General features: G+C 47.3%; 1 long non-coding RNA gene across 1 annotated transcript in view; it reads right to left on the bottom strand.

The window, feature by feature from the left end:
- Positions 1-19,976, bottom strand: part of LOC140596066 (uncharacterized) — a 76,022-nt gene extending 56,046 nt beyond the window's left edge. The window contains exons 1-2 of the long non-coding RNA XR_011998098.1: positions 19,857-19,976; positions 4,393-4,449 (exon numbers count right to left, since the gene is read on the bottom strand). This is a non-coding gene — a long non-coding RNA (uncharacterized lncRNA). The remainder of the gene's footprint in view (positions 1-4,392; positions 4,450-19,856) is intronic.
- Positions 19,977-21,490: the final 1,514 nt, after the last annotated feature.

Raw genomic sequence — 21,490 nt, 5'->3', positions numbered from 1 at the left:
TATCCCTGACTGTAGTAATGGGTAGGAACTGAGAGCTTCAGGAACTCATGTTCTTTTTCTTACATCAGGACTGGAAAAGAAGAAGAGAAGGCAAGGATTTTTCAAGTGTTAATCACCAAGACCTCTGAGAATATTAAAGAGGTAATAACATGGCATAACTGGGAAAGAATAGCAAAGGATAATTTTTTTTATCAGAACCGTGGACAGCAGCCAAGCAAGCGAGGGTGGGGAGCTGTCCTGGGTACTAGTGCTAAGAGCTGGGAGAAGAGGACATTTATTAAGTCCACCACATGCCAGGCACCATTCCAGTGCTGTACATATGTCATCTCATTTACTATTCCAAATGGAATTGAAATGTAGATGTCATTTCTCCCATTTTGCAGGTACAAAAGATCAATGATGGAAAGCATCTTGTCCAAGCGTGCACAGCAAGTAATAGAACTGGGATTTGAGTCTACAGTGATCTGCCTGGTGATCTAGTCCCTCTTTCACACAGATCTTCCACAGATCTCAGAGACCTCCTGTTCCTCATTCTCACAGGGTTGGGGGTCTATCCTGAATATCTCTAGGGAAATCATCAAACATAGGTGATCTTGGCCTAGGGTGGTAAGGGGCTGATTTGTGAGTCTTTTTGTGCTGGGAGCAGGGCATCTGAGAAATGGAGTGTCCTATTCACTCCCAACCACTCCCATTTTTCAATCACAACCAAGGTTTTGGTCAGGGGGAGATGATGGCAGCCCTATGTGATAAAGGGGATGAGGTATTATGCAGGTCACCTAAGAGGGAGGCACAGAGATCTGTACCCACAGGCTCAGCTCTCCCATCCCAAGACCCTTTTCAGATCAGCAGAGATTGAGACTGCATTAGCACCTTCCCTCAGTGGGTGCTGCTCCATTGACATTTAGTACCTCCTGCTCCCTGAGCCCCACTGCTGAGCCCTGACACGGTCTGTGGGAAAGATAAGCCTGAGGAGCTGGGCTGAGGTCTGCTTTAGAAGAATTTTCAATTATGAGCTATAGAATTTAGATTATTTCTCATGGAAAATGTGGTGTCCCCTAAAAAACCACCATCCATTTTTAGAAACTTTACTAAGAGCCAGGCATGGTGCTTGGCCATTTCCATACATTTTATCATTAAATCTTCACTACAGTCTTGTAATGAACTACCTTGAGATAGTTACAATCATCCTCTTTGTTAAAGGTGATATAACTAAGGCTCAGAGAGGGGAAGGGGCTTGTCTAAGGTCACAGAGCTTGTTCTGGGGCAGAACCAAAATGAAAACTCTGGTCTGTGTAACTCCTAGTCCTTCACTCGCCCTCTCATTCCAGGGGTGAATGACCCCCTGTGGGCCAAGGGCCTGGCTCAGGAGAAGGCTTAGCTGGAGGCAGGGCAGGGGGCGGGGCTGCAGCTTCTGCCTCATTAGGCATATAATCACCACAGTTATAGCCATAAATCCCACTCACAGGGAAATTACTTGGGACATAAAAATTAATGTAATTTTCTAGGATTCTTAGATTTATTTAAGACTGTCTACATGGACATGTGGAGTGGGTAGTCTTTGAACTCTCAGGGAGGGTGCGGCATGAAGCAAAGCAAAGAAGTGCCTTTGAGTTCACTCCAAGGACAGAAGACCCACTCCCACCCAGAGAGAGTCCATCCTCAGTTTCAGGCAGCCCCTTTCCCTAGGCCCCTCAGCCCCGCTAACACTCTCCTATCCACCCCCCTTACCCCCACCCCCCACCTAGACAACAGCATCTGCATCCTGGCTGCCTTCCCAAGCACACCCAGAGGGATCTTTGTCCTTGTGGCTAGCTCTGGACAGATCATTCTCTTGCTTTACAAAGTCACCTCTACAAAGACCATTTCCTCACTTGTTAAATGGAACTACTAATACCCACCCAGAAGTGTCATCACTAGCTTAGCTCATGAGTGTGAGACATGGCCATTAAATCATCTGAGCAAGTCCTGGGCTGCCAGGCAGCCCTAGGACAATGAGCCAATGCTATGGGTCCAAGAGCATTCATGGCTATGCTCTATGCTCTGGTGGCCACAGAAGGGAGGCCTGAATTAGTGGCCACTCTGGCAGCTGCCCAAGGCCTTTGTAGTCCTGAGCTCACCTCTGCCCCACAAGGGAGTCCCAGCCTCCCTGTACACAAAAACATCCTCTCACCAAGGCTTTTGATCACATTGCAATCATTTTGTTCCCCTTCAGTCATGATGAATCAATTGTAAGTCCCTGAAGGTGTTATTTTCTCTCACTTCTGGGACTTTGCACATGCAGCTTACATGCTTACAGCTCTCCTCTGCCTGCTCTGACTCACCCGCTGATTCCCATTCCACCTTTAGGTTAAGAGCTCAGCACAGACGCCTCTTTCTTCAGGGAGCTTTCCTTAACTTCCAGCCTTGGTAGATATTGCTGCTCTGTGTTCCCAGGGACCCCACTTACACTGGGGTGTGAGGTGTCTTGGGGGGGATGAATGGAAGGTGAGGCTGGAGAGGGAGTTGCAAGCAGCAAGAGCTGTGGGCTGGGGCTGGGGAGTGCCACTGTGGCCGCCACCTGGAAGTTTTCCTGAGTTCAGCCTCTCCTGGGTGGGGCCCAGGTGTGATGTTTTGTGGATGCTGGCCCCAAGGGTGGCTCTGCTTACCCAGTAGATAGGAGCAGAAGGCAGGAGCCTGTTCCCAGAGGATCTGAGCCACCAATTGGCAGGGTTCCATGCAGCACTGCCCAACCCCCAAGTACTTATCTGCCAAGAGGCAGTGGGGCAGGCAAGAAGGGGTGGGAAGTCTATGCCAGAACCTAGATCTAAGTCTTAGACTAGACTCTGTGCAAACTCATGTCAGTAAGCTCAGTGTGTGTGACTGCACGTTGTCTACATTAAAATATGTGGCTGGGGTGGCTAGGTGGTTCAGTCAGTTAAGCATCTGCCTTTGGCTCAGGTCATGATCCCAGGGTTCTGGAATCGAGCCTCATGTCAAGCTCCCTGGTCAGTGGGAGTCTGCTTCTCCCTCTTCCTCTGCCAGTCCTGCAACCCTCTCCTTTATGCTCTCTCTTGGTCTTTCTCTCTCTCTCAAATAAACAAGTAAATAAAATCTTTTTAAAAAATGTGTGGCTATGGGTCTGCTGGTATCTGACTATATGTATGTATATGTGTGTCTCTGTACAAATATGCAGTATGTGGGGGTCCATATGCATATGTGTGCCTATAGGTGTGAATCGAGGTATCAGTACATGTGAATTTACGAATATGTGATAGTTGTGCTAGCAAATAATCTAATGATTGTGCAATCTGATTTCAGACTTTCACTCACTGATGTTCAAATCTCAGCTCAGCCACTTCCTAACTGTGTGACCTTGAGAAGTGAAGTGAGAATCACTCACTTTTCTGAGCTTTATTTTTCTCATCTTTAAAATGAGGGTGAAAATTAGAGTGCCCATACTGATTGATTTTTACAAAGAGATCAAGTAAAGCAGTGTATGTAAAGTACTTAGTGCCATGCCTGGATCATAGGAAACACTTAATGAATACTGGCAATTATTATTTGTTTTATGTGTGTCTATGGGTATGTGGTTGTCTCTGGGTTTATGTGTACATCTAAGCAGGTGTTTATGGGCCAGTCTGGGGTTAAGCATATAGTATTGTGTATTTATGTGTAAGCACATACACTGCAGCTTAAAAAAAAAAAAAAAGAAAAAAAAACTTTCTAAGATCCTCTGGAAGCTCAGGTGCCAGGGTAACTACTAGGCCGAGAAAAATCAAGGCCATTCCACCTCAAGTTTAGCATTAGCACAAGTACAGCCATTTTAGGCCCCTGTGAATAAGAGCTGAACTTTATAGGAAAAACTGCAGAATGTCCTCAATGTCCTCGGCAGGTAATCCCATATCAGAAAGACAACAGAGCCCATGCCTGTGGTAGAAAGTCCCCTATTAGAATGAGAACGGAGCTCAATGCCCTTGAAAGCCCCACATCAGAAGGTAAACAGAACTTGAGAAATTCCTCCACCCCTTCTGAAAATCCCCTAGACCAGCCTATAAAAAAACCAGCTGTAACCCACTTCGGGGTCCAAGTCCCTGCTCCGCTGTGTCAGGTATACTTGGACCCAAGCTCGAGCTTGTAAATAAACCCTGGTCGGTGTCGGCTCCTTGGTGGTTTCTCGGATTTGCAATCTTGGGCACAACACTAGGAAAGAAATTTATGCTCCTATTGTGTCTTTAAACCTCCTACCCTGACCCTTGGTCTTTGAAAAAAAGATGATCATTCTTTCAAAAATCAAATTTTGAGTTATCTGGAACTCAGATACACACAAATTGAACCCCTATATGTAGGTAATGTGTATGTGGTACACATGTGTGCACAAACACATATCAGCATCCATGACTGTCCATGGCTTACCTGTATATTCCAGCCCACAGCCCAGGAGCCAGTGGAAGCAGAAGGAGTAAGTGGTCCCTGGAAAAAGAAAGATGAGATATAAGAAAAGTCATTTTAGGCCCCTGGCCATCTTGTGATCTATGCTTGGCCAACACTACTTGCCCAAAGCACATTTCTTTTAGAACTTCCTGGGATATGTTGTAATTGCAGAAGAGTAGACCTCAGTAGATAATGCTTTTAAAAGGAACAGAAGAATGTTAGAACAAGCAGCCACTATCAGGCCAGGAGATAGCCTAATCATATTAGGGACAATAAATCAGGGGCAAAACTCCCAGGGCAGGGCTGGTTCAAAAATAAAGACTGACCTGGCGCACATTCTCGACTTATCTTTGCAGGATCTAAACCTCTTTGAGCACTCAGGTACCAGACCAACTAAAGCCAGAGATCTGACCCAGAGACTGTCACCTTCAGACAGCTTTTGCCCCAATTGCACGCTGAGTTCCCTGTCCAAGGAGGCACTGCTTTGGCAAATATCCCCTGTGCTCTCCCTTACTTATTGCAAGTAAAACTCTTTCTTTTCCTATTTTTTGGCTAGGTTGTGTCTTTTGGCTCAACACCCACCAAGAGAACCCAGTGCTGGGTAACACCTATGTAAGGTGGACAACCTCTAGTTCTTAACAGAATGACCTCTATCTTGACCTTGGAAATGAGTGGAAGTGTCTGCAAGCCAAAAAATCCTGAGTGTGACAGCTAGAGAGGGGCACGCCTTGAGTTCTGCCTCCAACTCAGGGCTGTTGCCCCTGGGTGTCCTTTAACAGAACACAAACCTGGAGCCAGGCAGATGTGGGTTCAAGTCCTTGCTCTCCCATTGGCTCCTGGACAGGATTGCACTTGGCTGAAGTTTCTGAGTACCTTTCTGGGGCCTGGCCCCAATCCCAGTTAAGGAGTAGTTAGAGGCTGCAATTAGAAAAGATTAAACCGGGCACCTGGGTGGCTCAGTGGATTAAGCATCTGACTTCAGGGGAGCCTGGTGCAGGGCTCGATTCATGGGGCTCAGTCTGTTTGTCCCTCCGCTCCTCCTCTCTATTAGTGCTTCCCCCCACTCAAATAAATAAAAAATCTTAAAAAAAAAAAAAAGACTCAAACCTAGTCCTACCTCAGAGAGCCCTGCATCCTAAATAGGCCATCCCAGTGGGTGTGACACACCCAGGGAGTTGTGGGGGATAATTGGAGGCTTAGGAAGGGTAGAGTCTGGCTGGCCCAGGGAATGGGCCAACTTTTGCTACTCAAAAGTCAGACTAGGGAGATGGATAACAAAATTGAGAGCAAGTGCTTAGTAAATGGGCAAAGTACTTTTATGTCTGTTGGGTCTAATAATTTTTTTATTTTTTTAAAAGATTTTATTTATTTATTCATGAGAGAGAGAGAGACAGAGAAGAAGCAGGCTCCATGTAGGGAGCCTGACGCGGGACTCAATCCCAGGACTCCAGGATCACTCCCTAGGCCGAAGGTGGCACTAAACTGCTGAGCCACCCAGGCTGCCTGAGTCTAATAATTTTTTTAAATAGGTCTGTGTTTATATACCAATATTCATAACAGCATTATTCACAATAGCCAAAAGGTGGCAACAACCCAAATGTCCCTTGATGCATGAATGGACAAACAAAATGTGGTACATATACACAATGGAATATTATTCAGCCTTAAAAAAGAAAGAAATTCTGATACCTGTTGTAACGGATATACCTTGAGGATATTGTGCTGAGTGGAATAAGCCAGACATAAGAAGAAAAATACTATAGGATTCCACTTATGAAAGGCACCTAGAATAGTCAAATTCATAGAGCTAGAAACAGAATGGTGGTTGCCAGGGACTGAGGGAGAGGCAATGGGGAGGTATTGTTTAATGGGGACAGGCTTTCCATTTTGCAAGATGAGAAAAGTTCTGGAGATGGAAGGTGGTGTTGGTTACACTACATGGTCATATGTGCGAATGAATTTGAGCACAGCTGTATACCCAAAAAGGGTTAAAATGGTCCATTTTACATTATGTAGATTTCACCACAATAAGAAAAATGGAGTTTGAGTTTGCATTTTTAAAAAAGATCTATTGAAGCTAATGCACACACAGTGAAAGTCACTCTTCCAACTATATAGTTCTCTGAATTTTGACAAATATGTACAGTTATGTAATTACCGCCACAATCAAGGTGTGAAACACTTCCCTCATCCCCCAAATTTCCTTCATGCTCCTTTGTCATCAGTGTCCACTCATCCTCCCAACACCCAGCCTGGCAACCACTGATTGGTTTACTATCACGAGGGTTTGTTTTTCTAGAATGTTATGTAGATGGGATGATACAGAATATAGCTTTTTGAGCCTGGCTTCTTTTCACATCACATAGTGCATCTGAATTTTACCCATGCTCTGAGTATACCAGAGGTTCTTCCCTGTTTGATGCAGACTGGCATTCCTATGCATAGATGTACCATGGTTTACTAGTCCAGTCACCACTGAGGGGCATTTGAGTTGTTTCCAGTCTGGCGTGATTGTAAATAAAACCACTATAAATATTTTCATATAGGTTTTGTGTGGACATAGGTTTTCATTTCTTTGGGGTGCATATCCAGGAGTGGGGATTGTTCTGTCACATGGTGAGTGGATATTAACTTTACAGGAAAGAAGCTGTTATTTCCCAGGTTGGTTGTTCCTTTGTTTTCTAATTTTGTTTTTTGTAATGGCTCATATTTTTTGTATTTTATAAAAGCATCTGTCCATGATGGGCTGAAAGGGAAAAACCCCAACTTGATCTTATCCTACAGTTACTTTGAGGAACTTTCCTCTGGGAGGATTTAGTCAATGAAATACTCGGGGAAAAGCTTCTTGGCAGAGAGAACAGCATGTGCAAAGGCCCAGGGGAAGGAGAGGGTACAGCAGACCCAGAGAGGTAGGAGCATGGGGCGGAGGGAGGGAGCAGAGAGTGAGCCATGAGGCTGGGAATGGGGTCAGGGACCAGATGGTGTGAGATGAGGCTGAGTTGGCACTTTATTTGGTGGGGGTATGAGAGCCATTGAAGGATTTTAGGCAGGAGAGGAAACTGATTCGATTTACATTTCAAAAAAGTTCCTCTGGCTGGAAGTAGCAGCTCCCTGGAGGCAGGGAGCTCCTGGGCAGGCATCCAGGTCAAAGATGAGGAGACGAGGACTAGGACTGGGATGTTAGCGGTGGTGGGGCTTAGAAGGTAAAATGGATAGGATTTGGGCACGGGCTCAGATGTGGGTGGGGAGTAAGGCAGTGAGAAAAGTGAGGGGCCCCAGTTTCCCTGGCCTGGGCCAGATGCTCCTATATAGGAGTCAGTGGTATAGAGGGGCAGCCTGTTGGGGGGTTGGGAGTCAGGCAGGAGCCTGGAGATCGCCCAGCTCTATGGCTATAGGGCCTGCCTCCAGAAGCCTCCCCCTCCTTCCCGATCTGAACCCAATTCAGCTGTCACTCAGGCAGGCCAGACCATGAAAGGCCCCCAAAGAGCTGGTGATTTGTGCAGCCCTGGCTGACCCATTGTCCCGTTGGGATTCGGTCTTTGCCAAGAGTAACAAAGAGCTCAGCAAAGAGCTGGCTCTGGGCTTGGAGTGAGGGGTAGGGAAGGAAGGGGGAGGGGGAAAGAAAGGAGGAGGATCTCCCCTCTGGCCTAGGCCAGGCCCAGGGTGTTGCTTTCAGCCTTCTTCTAAGGCCTGTGTTAGTCTAAACTGTGTATAGGCGATACAGTGTACATGTGAACACATTGCACTGTGCATCTTTGTGTGTGTGTATACCTTAGTGCCCTGCGTGTGGGTGCCATCATACATGCACAAATGTTAGACATACTCTGTCCCTCTAGATTTGCTCCCCACCCTGCTTCATGCCCCCCAAGAACACTGACCCTGCAAGCGCCTCAACCAGATTCCTGTCTGGCTTCTAGCTGGATTTGGCCAATGGCCACCCTGGCCAGCAGATCAGAAGGCAGGGGCTGGACTGGCCAGCTCCTCCCCCATCAGGCTGTGGCTCAGTAGTGGCCTAGGAGTTATAAAGTAGATCGGACTATCTGATCGCCATAGTTTCTGTTGGAGAGTCCTGCAAAACTGTAGCTTTGACCAGCTCCCACATGGCCCCATCCCCTGGCCCTCCAGGCTGAGGGTGGGCAACCTGGCTCCCTACTATTGCTAGCACCAAGGGCATCACTATAGCTTTGGATTTTCCTTTACCCTATGCTCACCTTTGTGAATGGCCCCTTCAATTACATTTTGCTTACCTTGTTTGAGTGTGCCAACTGTTTCTTGCTGGGCCTCTGGCTGAGAGAGTAGGTACCTACATTTGGGTCTGTGTGCACATGTGCGCACTGCATCTCTTAGTAGAGCTGTACCTGAAAGGGCCTGTGTGTACATGTCGATGTATTTGTGCACACACATACATGTACTTTGTACCTGTGGGTATCCTTACATCTGTACATGTTACCATTTATGAATGGGGACATGTGGCATGTATGTCCATGCCCATACCCATGTGGGTATGCACACACATGCAGTTTTTATTGTTTCTGCATATCCATGGATGTGAGTTTCAGCTGTGTTTGGTGTTTTTGGGTGGCACTGATTGTGTCTACCAGTGCGTGCTGGCAGAGGCACCACAGGGAGAAGGCCGGATGGTTGCAGGTACAGATTCCTCCTACAGGGTCCTAGGCAGCCAAGGATCCAGAATTTCTCCTCCCAGGCTTCCCCTGGAGCTTCTTAAGAAGCTTTGCCCTTCCAAAGAGACCTGCTCCTGAGACTTCAGCTTGTTTTGTTTAACAAACCTCACTGTGGGGGGGGACATATAAAGAGTTGTTGCAAACCAATAAAAAAATAACAGCAATCCAATAGTAAAATAGGCTAGATATATGGTCAAATAGTTCAGAAAGAAATATTGCAAATGGCCAGTAAATGATGAAGAAAGCTTAAGCTCACTAATAACAATGAAAATTAAAACACGCGAGGAAACTACTTTTTGTCCAACAGATTTACTAAACTAAAAAGTGGATGGTATTTAATAATGGAGTAGGTGTGGAGAAATGAGCACACTCATGTATCTATCAAAATATAAAGTATGTGTATTTTAGATCCCAGCAATTCCACTTGAAAAAATCCATCCTATAAAATTACTAGCACATACACGCAAAAATATATTTGTAAGGTTATTCCCTAAAGCACTACAGTAATACAGAAATATTTAGAAATAACTTAAATGTCTTGCAGAATTATGGTTGAATAAATTGTGCTATATCTATACTCTGGAATACTATTGCACTGTTAAAAAAGTATATCTGTATTACTTACATAGAATTGATGTTTTCTATATAAAAAGTAAAATTGAAGACAGTATGTATTAGATAATCTCACTTATGTTTCTGAATAATTGTGTGTAAACTGGCTTAGTGGTTTGAAGATTATCAACGTGCTTTTTAAAAAAAAATTCTTAAAAAAAAAGACTTATTAAGAAAGAGAGAGAGAATGAGTGAGAGCCCAGTGGGGGTGGGAGGCAGAGGGAGAGGGAGAGAGACTCCCAAGCAGACTCCCTGCTGAGCACAGAGACAGACAGTCTCAAGGTGGAGCTTGATCTCAAGAATCTGATATCAGGACCTGAGCTGAAACCAAGAGTCGGACACTTAACCAACCCCCAGGTGCCTCACTTTTAAAAAATTATGATCTTGGCAATGGTTGGTCAGGGAACATCCATCTGCCTTAGGGGAATTAGAAATATTCTGAAAGAAATAAAAAGAGAAAGACAAATTCCACTTCAGATATTCAAAAATAGTTAAGGTGTTTGTTAAAGGATGTTATCACTATTAACAAAGAGGCTATGGCCTCCACTCCCCACTTCTTGCTTCAGGAAGAGATTACTTGAGGATGTCCCTAATCCCATAGGATTGATGGCCTTGTAAGAGGTTTCCCTCTCTCCTTATCTCTCCCTCCCTCCCTCTCTCTCTCTCTCTCTCTCTCTCTGCTATGAGAGGACACAGTGGAAGGTGGCCATCTACAAGCCAACAGAAAAACTCTCACTGGGAACCAAATTGACCAACACTTTGATCTTGAACTTTCCAGTCCCTGAAAACTGTGAAAAATCAAGTTCTGTCCTTTAAGCCACCTAGTCTGTGGGACTGTGTGACGGCAGCCCCAGCTGACTAAGACCGAGCTCTCACATTTTAGCATGACTCGTGAGCAAGGCTCTGACTGTCCTTTGTTCTGGACTCTCTTGTCATGGATGTTTGTGTGGCAAACCCTCTGGAAGACTGACATAGTGTCCCCCTCTGGGGGAAAGAGCAGGCATGCTACTGCTAATGATAAAAGATTTGGGTCCCCCAATTAGAGTTGCTCTCTTATAACATGACCACTAGTCTGTGTGCAGGTGATTTTTATTTTTTTAAAAGACTTTATTTATTTATTTACTTATTTATTTATGGGAGACCCAGAGAGACAGAGACAGGCAGAGGGAGAAGCAGGCTCCATGCAGGGAGCCCGACGTGGGACTCAATCCGAGGACCCCAGGATCACGCCCTGAGCAGAAGGAGGCACTAAACCGCTGAGCCACGCAGGCTGCCCTGTGTGCAGGTGATTTTTAGTCCTTTCTGTGCTGATCTGTGGGAGTTGGGGCTCTGCTGTTATAATTCTGGCTACTGCTATTGCTGTGAGTTACAAACTTCTTCTGGCGCACCTCATGTCTTCTGCCAGCATCCAAGAAGCAGAGGCAGGCTAACTTCTTAGCATGCAATTAGGGTAAAATCTCAGACCCTGCAGAGTTCCTGACAGTCCTGCCCTATATCAAATCAGGTCTGACCCTTTTGGCCAGTAGAATACTGTGGAAGTGATGCTATGTGACTTCAAGACCAAGTCATAAAATACAATATAGCTTCTGCCTGGTTCTCCTGGGGTTTTCACTCTTGGATCCCAGTCCCCAGGCTGTGAGGAAGCTCCAGATGCCTTGAGGAGAGGCCCACGTAAAGAGGGATTGACAGGTCTCATCAGCTTGTCAGAAATGTGAGGTAAGCTAACTTGCAAGTGGATCCTCTAGCCCCAGTCCAATGCTCAAATGAGTGCAGCCCCTCAACATCTAACAGAAAACTCAGGATCACTTAAGCAGGACTGCCCAGCCCAGCCTGCCCCTAGATTCCTGACTCAGAAAGACTGTGAGAGATGTTAAATGATTACTGTTGTTTTAAACCATGGCATTTGGGGATGATTTATTGCACAGAATAAATAACTAATACATAAAACCTAGGCCTCACTCGCTCAGTGCCAGGTGATCCAGCAGAGGGGAACTCGGGGCTTTCCTGAGCTCCCATGCAGTGTGGAAGTTAGGGTAAAAGCCAGCACACCTGCCACAGGGCCTCTGAACCTCATTTTCCCCATCTATAAAATGGGGGATGCTAACCATAGCCCCTTCCTAGGATTGTGGGAAACATTCAGCCAGATAATCCACATAAAGCACTCAGCACAGTGCCTGACATCAGTGGTAACTTTTGTGTATAACAAACTCTATCATGTGCAGTATTGCTTTTGTTAATTATTTTGAGAGATTAAAAATTCTGAGTAGTCAAAAGAATAGCATAATAATTACTCAAAATCACACCAACTAGATTAACAATGAATAACTTTTTTGTCAGGTCTGCTTCGATTGTTTTTAAAACTCTGCAGTAACATATGTATGCATTCTACGTTTGAGAAATGAACCTAGGGATGCCTGGGTGGCTCAGCACTTGAGCCGGGACTGAGTTCCTCATCAGGCTCCCTGTGTGGAGTCTGCTTCTCCCTCTGCCTGTCTCTGCTTCTCTCTTTGTGTCTCTCATGAATAGATGAGTGAAATGTTAAAACAAAAAAATTAAAAAAAAAAAAAAAAAGAGCCTATTAAAAAGCGAAAGAGATGGGATCCCTGGGTGGTGCAGCGGTTTAGCGCCTGCCTTTGGCTCAGGGCACGATCCTGGAGACCCGGAATTGAGTCCCACATCGGGCTCCTGGTGCATTGGAGCCTGCTTCTCCCTCTGCCTGTCTCTCTCTCTCTCTCTCTCTGTGACTATCATAAATAAATAAAAAAAATTTTTTAAAAAGCGAAAGAGAGAGAGAGAGAAGTGAACCTAAACATTGAGGGTGAGGCTGAGAGCCTCCTGGCTGGTCTCCACTCCTGCCTCCTTTCCCTGGGCGGGCCTCCACAGGAGTGTGGCATGCTTACTTCTAGTTCAGCTTTCCTCCCAACATTGGGTGGTGGGTGGCCACATCTGCAGAACCCCTGAAAGTCAAGCATGCCACTCCTGGTGCAGATGTAGAGAGATGCCTGGGGAGCAAGGCAGTAGCAGGTAAAAGGAAAAGAACAGGAATAATGAACAAGAGAAACCCAAAGGAGTTCCCACAAGCTGCCTAGAGAGACAGGAATTAGAAGCTGGGCCAGGCTCGCTCTGGGCTATGGGTGCTACCATTGCTTCCTGCCATTTGGTTATCACTGTCACTTGCACAGTTAGCCCCACCTCTCAGTGTCACCAACATAGCCACAGAGTCACACACAGTGTCACCTGCAGAGTCAGTCCCATCACCTCTTGTCAAACCAACACACACATAGTGTCACCTGCATGTAGTGAAGCTCACTATGACCAGCCAACACCCAACATAGTGTCACCTACACATGGCCAGAGTCTCTAGCTCAGTCGCACACCATCCCAGAGTTGCCTGCCTGTAATAAGCCCCACACAGTGATTTGTTGTACCATCCTCTATCAGTTGCGATGTGGGGTGTGACATCAAACCCGATGTCACATGACCCATGCAGACTCCTCCCCCCACAGAGCCTTGCCCATACATCTCACTGCACATTGTGTGCTACTGGGGCCTAGGTTCGTCTGGCTCAGAGGCCTGGGCTCTGGCCCTGCCTCTGCCAGCAGGACCACCATTCACCACCCAACTCCAGGAGCTGGGGAGGCCAGGGCACTGCGGAAGCAGAGCAAATCCAGAGAATAGGCTTTGTTCTTTGTGGGCAGGTCATTAAGGGGAGCTGGAGCCCCTCTGCCAGCTCCTCCCCTCCAACAAAGGAACAAAACAGCAGCTATTTTTAGATTCGTGTCAAACTCTCCCTCAGACCCTGGGGTGGGAAGTCCCATGAGAGAGGCATTTATGAGGGCTCTAATGAGCGGCAGCAGACTCTCCAGGCAGCTGGCCCCCATCTCCGCTAGGGGAGGAGCGAGCCCCGGATGCTCCTCAGACAAAGAGAAGGCCAAGACAATGAGAACAATGCCCAGGCTCTCGGACGCCTGCTTCCCTGGAGCATCCCTCAGTCTGGAAGGCAGTTCCACTGGACTCAGGGCATGGGCAGAGGTCCGGATACTCCCTTCCTTGCCGAACCCACTGAAACCTCCTAGGCCCCATTTCCCAAAGAAGGCTACCTGAGATGAGAGGCTTGCCTGGGATGGGCTCTTCCTACTGCACAAACTTCATGTGATGGGAAACTTTGGAAGCATCTAGATCTAAGAATGAATCATAGCTCTGCCCCCTCTATCTATGCAGCCTCAGGTCTTAGTTTCCTTACCGACAAAATGGGGATGATAATTCTCACCTCCCAGGTTTACTGTGAAGAGTCCAGAGATGAGAATTGGGTTCATAGTAGGTCCTCAGTCAGCCCAGGAGCCCCATACTCTGTAAGCTCCTCCAAGAGCAAGGTCCTTGTTTTGTTCAACACTCAGCAGGAGAGCCCAGCACTCTGCCTGGCACATAGTAGGTGCTCACTAAACTTTGTTGAAAAGGTTACTAAGGGTCTTTACCAGTCTTCTGCCCTACAGGCTTGCCCCCACTTGAGTCACCTCCTTACAAATCCCTCTCTCAATGTCCTCTCAAAAAGAAATTTGCCCAGCTAAGACCAAGCACTGGTCAGTGGGTGAGTCAGCCCCTGGACCTGGAGCCCTGTGCTGCAATGACAGAATCTGGCCACCAGGGGGCGCAGTCTCTTAAGGTTTCAGCACTAGACCAGCTTCCTTCCCACCACCCCGGGGCCTACAGGGCTGGAGGTGGCACAACCCACTGGCACAACCCACCTGGTGTGGTACTTGACCACTCCCCTCAGGTGGAGATTGTAGAGCCATTTGCTGAAAACACGAGAAGCAGCATTACAACCAAGCCTGTCATCTCACAATGGTTAGAAAGAAACGTTTCTTCCTTCAGGTCTGCCCTGCTCCTCTCACTTGCCTGTGTCCTGTGAGGACAGACTATGGTGACCCATTATTCCCCAGGGCCTGCCCCACCAGACTTCAGGATTCCTTGTTCTATCACCTTTCCCCTCCCAGCCAGAGAAGGCCAGGCCATTAGAGCCTGAAGGTCCTTGAACTGATCTGTTTCCTACCCCATTTTACAGATGGGAAAGCTGAAGTCCGCAGAACAGAATCGTCATCTCAAGGGTATACAGTGAGGAAGTAGCTGAGTCAAGATCAAAACCCAGGTCTTCTTTTTTGACTTGTGCCATTTCACGCATGAATTGTTTTCCTATGGCTTCAGGGGAAGGAAACAAAGGAGAAAAAAGATGATCTTTATGGCCTTCTTATTCTTTTCTAACTCTTTGGCCTTATTCTGTACTTGCATTATTCCACTGAATCCTCCACCAACCCCTATGAGTAAGAAGTTCTTATTTGTATTTATGGATGAGGAAAGGGAGGCCTGACAAGGTTGCCCAGGTTTCACAGCTAAGCAACAGCAGCACTGGTGTTTGTCCCAAGACTGATTCTCAAATCCACATTCTTTCTGTTGCATTAGGTTGAACCATATAAAATTGCCATTCCCATAGGTCAAATCTTTGCAAATATCTTGTATGCTTAAACTTAATGTTATGCCAAGGAGACCCCCTTATCCTGAAGGAAGGAGCCATTAATTGGAACATTCTGGTGGTGGAGTGAGAGAAGGATCTTTTTGGGAGCAAAAACTCCCAAGGAGATGACTGTTGCTGCAGACATTGTCCCTTACAATCCCAAAGCCCACATCAGGATTGTGGTCAGGTGACTCTACAGACCCAGATTCAATGGCCCCTGGCCACAGAGGGGTCATGCACCTTGAGTAGGAGGAGATTTGGGGGACGATCCTGAAGGAGAATACAGCTTCTCTGGCTATGTCAGGGAGGCCCCTCAGAAGAGAGACAAGTCGACCCGGTATAAATTTAGAATGTCACAGAATGCCACAGAATATCACAGCTAGAATGCCATAGAGTGCTGTTGAATGTCAAGGAATGTCGCAAAATGCTCTGGAATGTCAATGTCACAGGATATCGTGAATTCTTGTAAATGTCATAGTTTGTTGTAAATGTCAAGAGATGTCATAGAACGCTGTAGATGGTTGTAAATGTCATTGCATGTCAAGGACTAACCTTCCATGTCATCATAGAATGCTGTAGATGGCTGTAAATGTCATGGAATGACTAAGAACGTCATCCTAGACCATGGTTGGCTGTTATAGAAATGTCAGTATCACAGAATGTCATGGAAAGTTCGAGCCAGCTGGAAAGGACTTTGCGAATTGTCCGGGTTTAGCTGCTCATTTTGCAGTTGGGAAAACCAAGGCCCAGAGAGGAAAAGGACCTTGTCTGATAGAACTCACCCACACAGTCATCAGTTGCAGAATTGACATCCAGGTCTCTGAACTCCCAGCCCAGGCAGCCTCCTTTGATTAAGGCTCATGGGGACTAATTAACCCTGTGATGGAAACAGTGGTGCCCAGTGGGTATTCAGCAAAAGTTTTGATTCTGTCTGGCGCTAGCCCTATGTCAGGATGGGGAATTAACTCCACAACTGGGGCATTCTGGGCTGGAAAATGAAATAATGAGTTCTTTGCTAAACTTTGCTAAAATCAACAACAGACTCACTCTTCAGCAGAGAGAGGGTGGGTGTGTTGGGGGAGCCCCCAGAGGCCTTACCCCAACCCTGTGCCAAAAAGATGCTTCCAGGCTGTCCCCAGAGCCACTCCTTACATAGCCAGGGACTCAGAGGTGTCCAATCTGGTGGACAGCTCTTGGTAGAGGTCCTGAGGTCTAGGAGGCTGGGTATGGGTCTGAGAATCAGGGCAGCCAGAGGGGAACCTCAGAAGGAGAACATCTGATGTCACACTGGGTCTTTACAGCCAGATGTCAAGCAGGAAAGATGCCACTTTAGCTAAACTGATTGCAGCTGATGGAAGTTAGCAGGAAGAATCAGGGTCCTGGGCACCTAGGTAGCTCAGTCAGTTAAGTATCTGCCTTTGGCTCAAGTCATATGATCGCAGGGTCCTGGGATCAAGCCCTGCATCAGGCTCCCTTCTCAGCGGGGAATCTGTCTTTCTCTCTCCATCTGCCTCTCCCCCAGCTCATGCTCTCTTTCAGTCTCTGTCTCTCTCAAATAAATAAATAAAGTCTTAAAAAAAAAAGAGGAATCCAGAGTCCTTCTGCTGTCTTGGTAGGTTTATGGAGATGGGGGCAAGGTGGCAAGATGAAAGTGTTTTCAGGAGGTGGTCTTCCTTTGCCTCTGCAGCCAAGAGGAGACTACCCGTGATAAGATACTCTCTGCTTCCCTCCTTTTGTCCCCAAGCCTCTCCCTCCCTCTCTCCTCCAACACACTTTTGTCCTCATGTAAAGATTCCCAGAACTAGCCCCCCTCTCCTGTCTCTTGGTGCTGCAAACCACCCTGCAGGTTCTCTGATCCACACCAATGAACAGAGCCCTGGAGCTCCCTGCTCGGTAAGTGGAAGTGAAACAAGGAGAATTTCAGGGCTCTGTCTACATCCTCACTGATGCAGAATCCCCTTCCCTTGGCTGCTGGGCTAGAGACCTTTCTGGGCACAAAGCCCAGAGCCACCCCCAGGTGTCCCCAGCCCTGAGGGGAGAGTTGGCAGCAGTGCTGAGCCAATTTGCCAGGGAAGGTCCCTCTGGCAGGCCTTGGAGGTGACCACAGCCACCATCTCAGCTGGACAGGGGAAACTTTGCCCCTCTAGGCTGGCTGGCAGTGACTCTGAGAGTTAGGTATCCACCCTCTTAGCAAAGCCTTCCCTTCTTCTCTCTGAGAGGTTGCTCCCTGCAGCTGTAAAAATAACGAGATCCCAGCAGAGCCTGGTGGCAGAGCTGAGTTCAGGAAAGGGCACAATGAAAGAATATACAGGAGGAAAAGGGGATGGAGGGGCTCAGGCAGGGGCAGGCCATGGTAACTGGGGGACCTGGGAGGAATTCAGGGCCATAGAGGACCACCAGAAGAGCAGAGGGGTTAGCCTCACTTTTGCCCATATTAATGACGCTTTTCTAGTGGTGTGCACACACATGCGTGGCTGGAGGCTGTACTTCTGTATGTGGACATGTGTGCCCCGGTGCTGTGCTTGCCCCTGGGTATGCACTCACCATTTGGTGTCCACAGGTTAGTCTGCATGTTGGAGTGTATCATCTATACACTGCATGAATTAGATATCTTTGTACACGGATGGGTGTGATTGTGTGCGTACATATGTGTGTATCTTAATATAAACATGGTGGTCTCAGCATCAGCTGAAAGATCTCATTGAAAAGACAAGGAGAGTAGTGTTTAAGAGCTTTACCTAGACTCAGGAAGATCTGGGTTCAAATCCTGCCTGTGGCACCTTGGGCAGGTGAATTAGCTTCTTTCAGTTGTTCTATCTGTAAAATGGGGACAATATTAGTCTCCACCTTCCCAGGGTTATCAGGAAGTTCTGGTGAGACAGGGAATATAAAAGCGCTTTGTGAACTATAAAAGGCAGGCAAGGCATGGGAAAAGACTAGTGAGTCAGGATGGCTGTGAGACCTCAGGATAAATATGGTAGTGATAGGCAAATTGTACATGAGACTTGTGTCTGGAATGAAAGAACAACAGAAGAAAGTGCCAGATCCCCTGTGTGCATATTGGGGAGAGTATTTATTAATGTGCCAGTGTCAGATACCTTCCCTATGCCTGCCCTGTTCTCCAACCATTTGCTAACTGGGTTCCCAGATCCCAAGTTGTGAAGAATCAGAAAAATAGGTAGAGGGGATGGTAAAGCAGGGACAAGGAAGGAAGGGTAGAGGTGAGAGGTTAAGACAAAGAACTGGGAAGAAGGGAGGAGAGAAAAAGAGACACCGAAGGAGCATCTGGGGATTTGGTGTTATGAAAGGTGTTGGAGCAGGTGCAAGTGGGGGCGGGGAAGAGAGAACAGGTGGGAAGTGCTGCTGTGAGTTCTAGTCTGAATTCCTCTATTGTTCTTGAAATTCAGGTAAAGGCTGGAATTCTTTTTTTTTAAGTGTATTCATTAATTAAGTAATCTCTACACCAAATGTGTGACTCAAACTCATGATCCTGAGGTCAAGAGTCACATGATCTTCTGATGAGCTGGCCAGGTGTCCTTGGAATTCTTTTTAATTCCCTATTGGATAACTGTATGTTGTGTCTTGGATCTGATTCTGCTCTGAGACTGGACCATTTGGGGCTACGGCCTATAGTCTGATCAACTGTGTCCTAGGAACCTGGTCTGTCACTGGGCAGGAGAGAAGTCTGGAGAAAAGAGCCATTGTCAGCTGGGCAGATCCCTCCAAAAAGCATCTTCCAACAAGGGGCACTCCTGACCTTTAGTGCCAGGGCTTTCTCCCTGGCAGGTGCTTCTCTGTCCTCCAGGGAGGCAAATGGAAAGGCCAAGAGGATCTCAGGGCCCAGGAGTAAGGCCACTTGGGACTCCCAACCTCCAACTGGGCGTGGCTCCTCTGTATAAGTCTCTGCCTCAAAGAGTTTATATTCTAGTAGAGGAGACAGAAGCCATAACTCCACGTTGCATTGTAAGAATAACAATAAAGGCATTGCAAGGCAAGGCTGGAGGAGAGAGTATGGCTTAATCCACTTCTCATTCACCTCGGCAGAGAAGGGGAGTCGCAGAACTAGAGAGTGGTGGAGAATCGTGTTCCAGGAGGCAGGAATTGCATGTGCAGAAGAGAGAGTGTAAGCAGAGCCTGGTAGGTAAGAGAAAAAGCCAGGGAATGAAGTGTGGGACGTGAGAGTGAGAATCCAAGGCAGGAGAGGCAGAGGAAATGCATGGGGGACAGAACATCAGAGGCTGTATCAGGGAGGCCTTGGATCCTGGAGTAGAGAGAGGATTTATCTTGTAGCAACGAAGAGCCTTGGAGACATGTGGAATATTTTAGCCAGAGAATAATGGTATCAAGATGGCTTTTTTTTTTTTTTAAAGAAATGATTTTTTTTTTTTAAAGAAAGATTACTCAGCCTGCTGGGTGGTGGGTGGGACTCAGGAGGGAAGATTGGAGGCAGGAAGCGCTGTTAGCAATGAGATAGTAACTACTGTCCATCAAGCTTTATGTGCGCTACTTCATCTTACCTTCCCCACAACCCAAGGTAAGATCAGCATCTCCATTGTACAGATGGAAAAACTAGGGCTCAGGAGGTGATGTGAATTTCCTGAGGTCATACAGCTTGTAAGTCCCTGGGCAAGATTCCAACTTACCTGGAAGATTCTAGGTAAGAATCTGGACGATTCCAGCCCAGCTCCCGCTGACGCCAGAGCCCTCAGTCTCAGTCTCCAAATCTGGATCCAGGCTGCCGGGCGTTCGAATCCCATCTTCACCACAGCACATGACATCTGCCTTAATATGGCAGCTGACATAGAGGTCTGGGGCCTCAATGTCCTCATCTATAAAGCGGGGTTGATAATAGTATCCACCTCATGGAGTTGTGAAAACAAAGTGCCTGGCAAGGTGCCAGCAGACAACGTGCTTTCACTACGTCAAGTGTCCAGGCAAAGCACATGCCATTTATCGTGGAGTCACAGCAGTGAACCATCAGCTGAGCAGAGGCCTGGGCAAGGAAAGCAGCTTGAGGGTGGGGAGAAATGGGGAACTCGCTAGATGTAGGGGGTGGAATGAATAACACATGAGAGGGGAGGATGGGGAAGAGTCAGAGTTGTGTCTTCACTCTGTCTGGGTGGGGCAGGGCCTGGGAGGGTGGCAATTCTGTTTACTCATTTGGGGAACCTAGTGACTGAGCAGGTTTGGGGAGGATAATGAGTCTGTGGCTCCTGTGAGCCCCCCACTTCCAAACTCCAGGCCCCACCTGCCTCTGGAGCCTGGGAAAAGACCTGTAGGCTTCCTCTCGACCTTGACCCTTCTCAGATAAAGGCCAACTCTGAGCTGGGTCTCCAGGGAGACAGAATTTAGGGACCTGGCCAGGTCTTACCAAGGCCAGCCAGTGGCTATTGCCCCTACTGAATCCGGGGTCCTCGATCCAGCCTCAGGGACTCTCCTGGGTCACTGCTGGACTCCTGGAAGAAATCTGTAGCAGTGAGGGCACCTATAATCCCTGCCAGGAAAATACTTTGCTTAATGCTTACAGGTTGCCGGTGGAGGTAGCACACTGCTTCCACACTCTAGGTGTGCCATCCTCCCAACACTTTGAAGCTCTTGTCAGTGCAGACATGAAGAGTAGAGAAGCCAGTGCCAGAGGGTGAGACTCTGGGTGAGTGTTCCATGAATATGGGCCTCTATGAAGTGCTAGGGGTGAGGATGTGTCTGTCAGAACCACACAGCTGAGATGAGGGCAGGTAGGCGGGACTGGCTGGGACTTGGGGATGGGTTGCATGGGGTTGGCAGGGTGACTCTAAGTGCTTTATTCTTTTGGTCCCCTAAAATAAAGTTGGCTTTAAAGAAAAGTGAGACACATGTGTGGCTCAGTGGTTGAGAGTCTGCCTTCGGCTCAAGGTGTGATCCTGGGTCTGGAGATAGAGTCCCTCATTGAGCCTGCTTCTCCCTCTGCCTATGTCCCTGCCTCTCTTTCTCTGTCTCTCACAAATAAATAAATAAAATCTAAAAAAAAAAAAAAGAGGGGATCCCTGGGTGGCGCAGTGGTTTGGCGCCTGCCTTTGGCCTAGGGCGCAATCCTGGAGACCCGGGATCGAATCCCACGTTGGGCTCCCGGTGCATGGAGCCTGCTTCTCCCTCTGCCTGTGTCTCTGCCTCTCTCTCTCTCTGTGTGACTATCATAAATAAAAAAAAAAAATAAAAAAAAGAAATAAAAGAAATAGCTATTTAGAAGATTCACTGGAGAGACACTTGGGTGGCTCAGTCAGTTAAGTGTCTGCGTTTG

Source organism: Vulpes vulpes, chromosome 2, assembly GCF_048418805.1.
Source record: "Vulpes vulpes isolate BD-2025 chromosome 2, VulVul3, whole genome shotgun sequence".
Lineage (NCBI taxonomy): Eukaryota > Metazoa > Chordata > Mammalia > Carnivora > Canidae > Vulpes > Vulpes vulpes.
The sequence above is the reverse complement of the archived record's forward strand: the minus strand, read 5'-3'. Positions and strand labels throughout refer to the sequence as shown.